Source organism: Myotis brandtii, unplaced genomic scaffold (genome assembly GCF_000412655.1).
Source record: "Myotis brandtii unplaced genomic scaffold, ASM41265v1 scaffold4941, whole genome shotgun sequence".
Taxonomy (NCBI): Eukaryota; Metazoa; Chordata; class Mammalia; order Chiroptera; family Vespertilionidae; genus Myotis; species Myotis brandtii.
The window spans coordinates 1-9,204 of record NW_005368862.1 but is presented as its reverse complement, the minus strand read 5'-3'; the positions used below and the strand labels follow the sequence as shown (position 1 = coordinate 9,204).

General features: G+C 47.0%; 1 long non-coding RNA gene across 1 annotated transcript; it reads left to right on the top strand.

Annotated features, from left to right (window-relative positions):
* The first annotated feature begins 93 nt into the window (after positions 1–93).
* Positions 94–1,011, top strand: LOC102247483. Its single transcript, XR_314202.2, has 3 exons — positions 94–567; positions 720–807; positions 880–1,011. It is a non-coding gene; the product is annotated as an uncharacterized LOC102247483 (long non-coding RNA).
* Positions 1,012–9,204: the final 8,193 nt, after the last annotated feature.

Genomic DNA, 9,204 nt, shown 5'->3' with positions numbered 1-9,204 from the left:
TTGTGTAAGCATCATAGAGTGCACTTACACACACCTATATGAAATAGCCTACTATATATCTAGGCTATTTGCTAGACCTCCATCACATATGTGGGTCCTTGACCAAATTGTTGATTCGGCACGTGACTGTACTTGCCACTCAGAGATTAGCCATGGAGATCACTTAGCCTGTAAGGAACTCTAGGTCTAGCTGCAGTGGCCGTGTTGTTGTAGAATCACTGCTAATACTCAGAGAAAATTGGCCAGCTTAGTCCCTGTGAGCAAGCATTATAACTCCTCCATACCTGTTTCCTCATCTATAATATTCAAATAAGAGTAGTATGTGCCTCATAGGTGATGTAAAGCCCCTGGAACAGTGTCTGGTCCATAGAAATTCTTTGAGTGTTAGTTACATCACTACTCCCCATTTTCTCCCTTCCCTGCCTGCCCCCTCGGACAGGATGAAGAAGGCCCCCTGTGTTGCCCCCACCCTGGCTGCTCCCTAAGGGCCCACATGACCTGCCTGGCAGACGAGTTCCTGCAGGAGGAGCCCGGGCAGCTTCTGCCCCTAGAGGGCCGATGCCCTGGGTAAGTCCAGCATCACTCCCCCAGCCTGGTTTACCTCTGTGAAGACACTGCCTAGGCCCAGGGCATCTGAGTCCTCATCTGGCACCCAGGGCCTAGGCTGAAGGAGGCTTGTGATCTGACTCTCTGTCTCCTACCAACTGCACCCTTGGCAGCTGCAAGAACTCACTGCTGTGGGGAGACCTGATCCGGCTGTGCCGGATGGGCTCCGAGGAGGAAGAGGAGAACTTGGAATTAGAAGAGGTGAGAGGTGTTTTGGACCCTGCCCCAGCCTATCCCCTGGGCTGCCTCTGACCACCCTTCTTGTCTCCACAGGAACACTGGACAGACATGCTAGAGATCTGACCCTCAGCACCCCCAGCCCTCTACCCATTCCTTATCCGTGCCACTGCCTTCGGGTCTCGGCAATTTTTACTTGAGTACAATAAAAAGTCTGAGTTAAGGGCATCTTCTGGTATTTGCTGGGGTATGTGTGGAGGTAGGAGGAAAAGGCCCTGCCAGTTGCTGGGGCCTGAGGAGATCAGAGGACGGGGGAGGGGCCACTGACCCCAGATGGACCAGCCTCTCTCTGCTGGAGGCCCTTCTGCCTCAGATCACTCCAACCTCATATCATGTTATATCCCTCCGTGCACTCTGGGTGATACCCCAGCTCACTGGACATCTCATTATTCTTTTAATTCTATATTCACTTATCTCCCGAAGTCTGTGTTTTGGGCTACAAGGCCTTCCCTTGGCTTTCTGGTCTACCGAAATCTTTCTTATTCTTTAGTGGCCTATTCAAATATCTCCCCTGATGTCTACCATCCACAAGATTTCCTGTACTCCATAACAAACTACTATCACCTTATTACTGCTTTAATTTAATTCTGCTTTTTATTAGAATTTATTGTATTAATGTCTGTTCCTCTCTCCTCTGCAGCTTTATTTTTGATGACATAGATCATGTCTTATTCATGTTTTTTCCCCCCACATCTCTGCATCTCTTAACAATGGGGATACATTCTGAGAAATGTGTCAGTAGGATATTTCATCATTGTGTTAACATCACAGAGTGCATTTACACAAGCCTAGGTGGTATGGCCTGCTACACACCGAGGCTCTCTGATATGGCCTATTGCTCCTAGGCTACAAAACTTTAGAGCATGTTATTGTACTCAATACTGTAGGCAATTGTAACACAATAATAAATATTTGTATATCTAAACATTTCTAAATATAAAAAAGATACAGTAAAAATACAATATAAAGGATAACAAATGATAAAACTGTATAGGCCATTTACCCTGACTGGAGCTCACAGGAATGGAAGTTGCTCTGGGTGAGTTGGTCAGGCCATGGTGTGTGAATGTGAAGGCCTAGGATATTACTGGACACTACTGGAGACTTTATAAACACTGTCCCATAAGCCCTTCCCCTGATTTCTTCCGACAGGGTCAGAAATAAAGCATTGCAGATGCCAATGCTGTCCCATGAACAGGGATGTGGGCTGAATTGCTTGAAATATTGAGGAGAACTAGCTGGGGAAGGCATAGGTCACCATAATAGTGGCTGCCAGGAGAAAGCGAAAGGTGGCCTGAGGATCAGGAGGAATAAGGAATCAAGACGGAGAGAAAAAGGAACATAGGGGATTGTCGTGGTTAATGTGGTTTTGTCTACTGTGTGTTGGAGCACTGGTCAGATTAAGGAACTTTGTGATGGTCATTTTTTAAAAAAGAGTGTTTAAATGAGGGTATAGAACTGAGGACTCAATATTTTGACTTTGGAAATTTGTTTTTGGTTCCATTGACCCCATGTGGCACAAAGGACTCTCTCTGGCATTGAATTGATGGAAGAAATAAAACTCACCTATGCTTTACAGGAAAATATTTCCAAAGTACAGGGACAGGCTGTCTCCACACTGCCACAGAAAGCTTTCACTAAAGTGGCAGGGACAGTCAATACTTGTTAGGGGAGTTTCTGTAGACCTGTGTCCTTGTACAGGGTCTTAGGTCCTCAACAAAGAATTTACAGCAATGGACTCTGAAGACCATCAGGCTATATAGATCTGGGAGGCTCTACTGCCCTCTGAATATGTAGTACTGTGTGTGTGTATTGGGGGGGCGGGGGTGTCAGGCTCCTCTTTGCTGAAACAGGTCAGTGGCTGACTGATTTGATCTGTACATGACATACGCACTCAAAATCAAGGTGCTAAGAGCAAGAGGGAATCTTGCCAGGTCCCACGGATATTGCTCCTAACAGAGAAAAATCCTCCTGAACCACATAGCTTTCCATTTCTTTCAGGAAATTCAGTTCCGCTCCATTATAATCTCATGGGACCACTATCATATATGTAGTCCATTATTGACCAAAATGTTGTTATGTAGCACATGAGTATACATATTTAAATTAAGAAGATGAGTTTTCTACTTCTTGTAATGCCAAGTTAAAATCAAACATTTTATGGTTTTATGGTGGGGATGTTAAATAGTTTACCCATGATATCTCTGGTAAATGAGATGGTATTAATTATTAATTAGGCACTTTGGGTTATTTGTAAAAGCTATTTGCACTCAAAAGATACAGGAAAGAAGGGAACATTCTTAAGTTTTGCCACTTGGTCATTGTTCTTGCCCCTCCCCCTTTATTATTAAGAATTTTACATTTTTATTAGTAAATGCTAAATATAACTGAAGACATGAGATAGGAAGAAATAAAATCAAGCAATTGATGTTGAACTTTTATTTATTCTGTGATTAAATTCTCTCTTTTATGCTTCTGAGATTCTAGATGGATATTTGGACATATAGATTTGTCTAAACTGAGTGGGTTTAAAAGGCACTTAAGAGAACACTTACCTGATGGATTTTTTTTCAAATTTTATAGCTTCAAATTTATTTTTAATGAGATCCAAATGGGTTTTCAAATATACAATCATTTGAAAAGCTCTGACATGCTCATAGTACTCTTGTAAAAGAAAGAAATGGATTGGAAGGTCCTGAATCATTTTAGATCTAAGTATATCAAATTGTTAGCAATAAATAATTAGAAATTAGAAACCACCTCAGGAAAACATCTCAATGAGCCTATTTATTAAACACTGACTTTTTCTGGCTCAAAAATATTTGAAGTTATTCCATCTAAATGTCATAATAAACCAATCTGCCTCCATAAATTAGGTTTGTCTCTTACTATTGCTGGTGAGAAAAAGCAATAACTTGAAAATCACTTTGCTAAGCCATTTTATAATGATGTAGTTCATGGATCCATACATTTAATATTGTATCAATGACTAAAGCCATACAAAAATGAAAAGCAAGTAGAAACACAAACATGTTGTAATCAGAAATGCATATCAAATAAAAAAGGTCAATTGGTCAATTTTGAAATACTGAGAGTAAAATAAAAACTGTGTTTAACTAGACAACATATTAATATTAGTATATGTTCTCATTACTAGACAACATATTAATATTAGTATAAGTAAAAATGTTCTCATTTCATATTTTCCATATATTTCTTTAGTCACCTGTATGATCTATATATATAAAAGCCTCCTATGCAAATTATCCCCAGGGGAGTTTGGGAGACTGATCGCTTGTTGTGGTGGCTGCGCTGACCACCAGGGGGTGGCGCAGAATGAAGGAAGGCCCCGGCCGGCAGCCAGCAGCCAGGGAAGGGAGGCCCCAGCTGCCAGCTGGAAGGCCCTGATTGGCCTGATTGCTGGCCAGGCCTAGGATCCTACCTGTGCATGAATTTCATGCACTGAGCCTCTAGTATTACATAAATGGGGATAATTCAGATAGGTGGAGTTTAGTCTTCCAAATGCTTCAAGTAAGTGAAAGGCTTCAAATGTGTAAATGAATGGGGAGGGAGGGAAGGAGGACTAGAAGCAGGAAGGAAGGGTGAGAGCTATTTGTTGTTATACCTATCTATGCATTCACTGGTTGATTCTTGTATGTACCCTGACTGGGCATCGAACCCACAACCTTAGCATATTGGGACGACACTCCAAATGAGCTAGCTGGCTAGGGTTCCTTCTATCTTTTAATAACAGATAATGTTGATATTTAAGCTCTTTTAGAAAAGTGCAAAGGTTGGACTGATTCAATATTAAAATTTTAAACATATAATAATCCTGATACCATTATCTCAAATATACATCACAGAAAAGAAACTATAGATCAGTATAAAACTGGATTGTGTGTTTGCGGTCTGGGCCCCGGAATGACCTTCTGGGACCTGGAATGAAGGTCTGGGACGCAGATGTAGGTCTGGGTCCTGGGACAGACGTCGGGACACTGGAGGGAGGTCTTGGGCACGGGATGGAGGTCTGGGTCAGGGACACGATCTCATCATCATGGAATGTTGGTCTGTACTACTGTGGATGTCTGTATCCCAATAAAAACCTGGATATTGGGTTCGAGTTCTGTGCCCCTGCAGGAAGGTCAGGGACGCAGATGTAGGCCTGAGCCCCTGGGTTCAGGTCCTGGGAGGGAGGTCTGGGCACTGGAGGGGGGTCTGGGCCCCAGGTAGAGGTCTGGGTCAGGGGCTAGACCTCTGTGTCATGGAATTGAAGTCTGGACTTCTATGGATATCTGGACTCCAATAAAAGACTAGACACTGGGTTTGTGGTCTGGGCCCCAGGATGGACTTCTGGGCCTGGCATGAAGGTCTGGGACCCGGAGGTAGGTCTGAGCCCTGGATGGAGGTCTGGGTCCTGGGAAGGTCTGACCACTGGAGGGTGGTTTTGGGCATGGGATGGAGGTATAGGTTAGGGGCAGGACCCCGGGATCATGAAATGGTGGTCTGGACTACTGTGGATGTCTGTGCCCCAATAAAGGACTGGATACTGGGTTTGAGGTCTGGGCCCGGATGTAGGTCTGGGCCCCTGATGGTGGTACAGGTCCTGGGAGGGAGGTCTGGGCACTTGAGGGAGGTCTGTGTCAGCTGTGGGACCTCGGGGCCAAGGAATGCTGGTCTGGACTACTATGGAAGTCTGGACCCCAATAAAGGCCTGGATTCAGAGTTTGAGGTCTGGTCCCCAGAATGGAGTGCCGGACCCCAGCATGAAGGTCTGGGACCCGGATGTAGGTCTGGGACCCGGATGTAGTTCTGAGCCCCGGATGGAGGTCTGGATCCTGGGAAGGAAGTCTGACCACTGGAGGGTGATCTTGGGCATGGGATGGAGGTATAGTTTAGGGGCAGTACCCCAGGATCAAGAAATGGTAGTCTGGACTACTGTGGATGTCTGTGCCCCAATAAAGGACTGGATACTGGGTTTGAAGTCGGGGCCCTGGTAGGAAAGTCAGGGGCCGGATGTAGGACTGGACCCCTGATGGTGGAATAGGTTCTGGGAGGGAGGTCTGGGCATTTGATGGTGGTCTGGGCCCCGGGTGGACGTCTGGGTCAGGTGCGGGACCTCTGGGTCAAGGAATGGTGGTCTGGACTACTATGGAAGTCTGGACCTCGATAAACGACCAGATGCAGGGCTCGAGGTCTCAGCCTCAGGATGGACTTCTGGGCCCCAGCATGAAGGTCTGTTACCCGGATGTAGGTCTGAGCCCCAGATGGTAATAGGGTCCTGGACGGGTGCTTCGGGCATGGGACAGAGGTCTGGCCCCTTAGGGGGAGGTCTGCTTCGTGGGATGGATCTATGGGTAACAGAATGGTGGTCTGGACTGCAGATGGATATCGGGTCCCCTGATAAAAGTCTGTGTTTGAGGTCTGGGCCCCGGGATGGCCTTCTAGGCCCTGGCATGAAGTCTGGGATCGGGATGTAGGTCTGGGACCCGGATGTAGTTCTGATGCCTTGATGGAGTTCTGGGTCCTAGGACAGAGTTCTGGCCACTGGAGGGCGGTCCTGGGCACAGGATGGAGGTCTGGGTCAGGGGCACACGACCTTGTCATCATGGAAAGTTGGTCTGAACTACTGTGGCTATCTGTACCACAATAAAGGACTGGATACTGGGTTCGAGTTCTGTGGCCTGTCAAGAAGGTCAGGGGCCCGGATGTAGGTCTGGGCCCCTGTAGGAGGTACAGGTCCTGGGAGGGAGGTCTGGGCACTGGAGGGCACCTCTACCCCAGGTAGAGGTCTGAGTCAGGGGCTAGACATCTGTGTCAAGGAATTGCAGTCTGGACTACTATGGAAATCTGGACTCCAGTAAAGGACTGGATACTGGGTTTGTGATCTGAGCCCCGGGATGGAATTCTGGGCCTGGCATGAAGGTCTGGGACCCGGAGGTAGGTCTGAGCCCTGGATGGAGGTCTGCGTCCTGGGAAGGAAGTCTGACCACTGGAGGGTGGTTTTGGGCATGGGATGGAGGTATAGGTTAGGGGCAGGACATCGGGATCATGAAATGGTGGTCTGGACTACTGTGGATGTCTGTGCCCCAATAAAGGACTGGATACTGGGTTTGAAGTCGGGGCCCTGGTAGGAAAGTCAGGGGCCCAGATGTAGGTCCGATGGTGATAGGGTCCTGGTGGTGGTATAGGTTCTGGAAGGGAGGTCTGGGCATTTGACGGTGGTCTGGGCCCCGGGTGGAGGTCTGGGTCAGGTGTGGGACCTCTGGGTCAAGGAATGGTGGTCTGGACTACTATGGAAGTCTGGACCCTGATAAAGGACTGGATTCAGGGTTGGAGGTCTGGTCTCTGGGATGGAGTGCCGGACCCCAGCATGAAGGTCTGTTACCCGGATGTAGGTCTGAGCCCAGAGGGAGGTCTGGGTCCTAGGAGCATGGTTCATTCCCCAGACACCGATCTGGCCCTAGGGGGAGGTCTGGCTCATGGGTGGACCTCTGGGTAACAAAATGTTGGTCTGGACTACGGATGGAAATCTATTCCCCTGATACAAGACTGGATTGTTATTTTAGATCTGTGCCCCGGGATGGCCTTCTGGGCCTTGGCATGAAGGTCTGGGACCTGGATGTGGGTCTGATTCCCAGATGGAGGTCTGGGTCCTGGGATGGAGGTCTGACCACTGGAGCGCGGTCTTGATATGGAGATGGAGGTCTGTTTCAGGGGTAGGACCTCTGGATCATGGATTGGTGGTCTGGACTACTATGGAAGTCTGGACTACTATGGAAGTCTGCATCCAAATAAAGGACTGGATACCTGGTTTCAGGCTCGTACTCCGGGATGGACTTCCGGGCCCTGGCTTGAAGGTCTGGGACCTAAATGTAGGTCTGAACCCCGAGTGAGTTCTGGGCGCTGGAGGGCTGTCTGGGCCCCATGTGGAGGTCTTCATCACGGGCTGGACCTCTGGATCATGGAATGGTCGTCTGGACTACTGTGGATGTCTGGACCCCTATATACGACTAGAAGCTGGGTTCGAGGTCTCCACTTCGGGATGGACTTCTGGGCCCCGGCATGAAGGTCTGGGACCCGGTTGTAGGTCTGAGTCCTGGATGGAGGTTTTGGTTCTGGGACTGTGGTTCATGCCCGGGAGAGAGGTCTGGGCCGTTGGGGAAGGTCTGGCTCGTTGGCTGGAACTCTGGGTAAAGGAATGGTGGTCTGGACTAAGGATGGAGATCTAGTCACCTGATACAAGATTGGATTCTGTGTTTGAGATCTGGGTCTCAGGATGGCCTTCTGGTTTCTGTCTTGAAGTTCTGTGACCTGGATGTAGGTCTGATGCCCGGATGGAGGTCTGGGTCCTGGGACAGAGGTCTGACCACTGGAGGGAGGTCTTGGGCCCGGGATTGAGGTCTGGGTTATGGGCAAGACCTCGGCATCATGGAATGGTGGTCTGGACTACTGTGTATGTCTGTACCCCGATAAATGACTAGATGCTGGGTTCGAGGTTTCAGCCCCAGTATGGACTTCTGAGCCCCTGCATGAAGATCTGTGACCCGGATGTAGGACTGAACCCCAGATGGAGGTCTGGGTCCTGGGAGGGTGGTTCAGGCCCTGGACGGTGGTCTGGGCCCTTGGGGGAGGTGTGGCTGGTGAGCTGGACTTCTGAGTTACCTTGGAGTTTGGCATCTAGCCAATGACATTCAATCTGTTTACAATTAAACCATCAAAAGAGTAGGTTTTTAAAAACGTGCTTGGTAATGAAAGTGCCTTTATTCAATAAGCCTTTTATTATCTTTAAATTGGAAGATTTCAATTCATCAAACCCATTGAGACATAAAAGTCTTCAAATCAAAATACCACATTTAGGACAGGCTAAATGGTGTATTAAATGTGATAAGCTCCACATTCTTCTGAGACATGCTCAGTAAACTTAAAAGAAGCTATTTGTAATTTCAAGATGCATAGTAATCCTAAAGGGAGAGAATGTAAACATAGTAGAGTATATGTGCCAACATTATAAAAAAATTGTTCTGTTTTTATAATTCCCAGCTTCCTTAAAACATATCAGTACCTGCTCACCATTTCTGAGTAGCATAAGCAATTTATTCCTGAAACCTTTGGCACACAAAACTAATATATTTGGTGGTGTAGGAAAATATATGCAAACAATGATTCAATTTTAAAGTTACCATAACTTAGTGACTTTCTTCAAGCAAATAGAGTATGAAAAAGTAAAATAATAAGTTTACAATAGAAGAAATCTTGAACCATCACTTTAATTTCATGAATACGTGTAGAACCAGTATTAATTGTCAGCTCCCTCGTTCCTGATATTTTGTCTTCTTCCTTTTTTACATGATCACTATG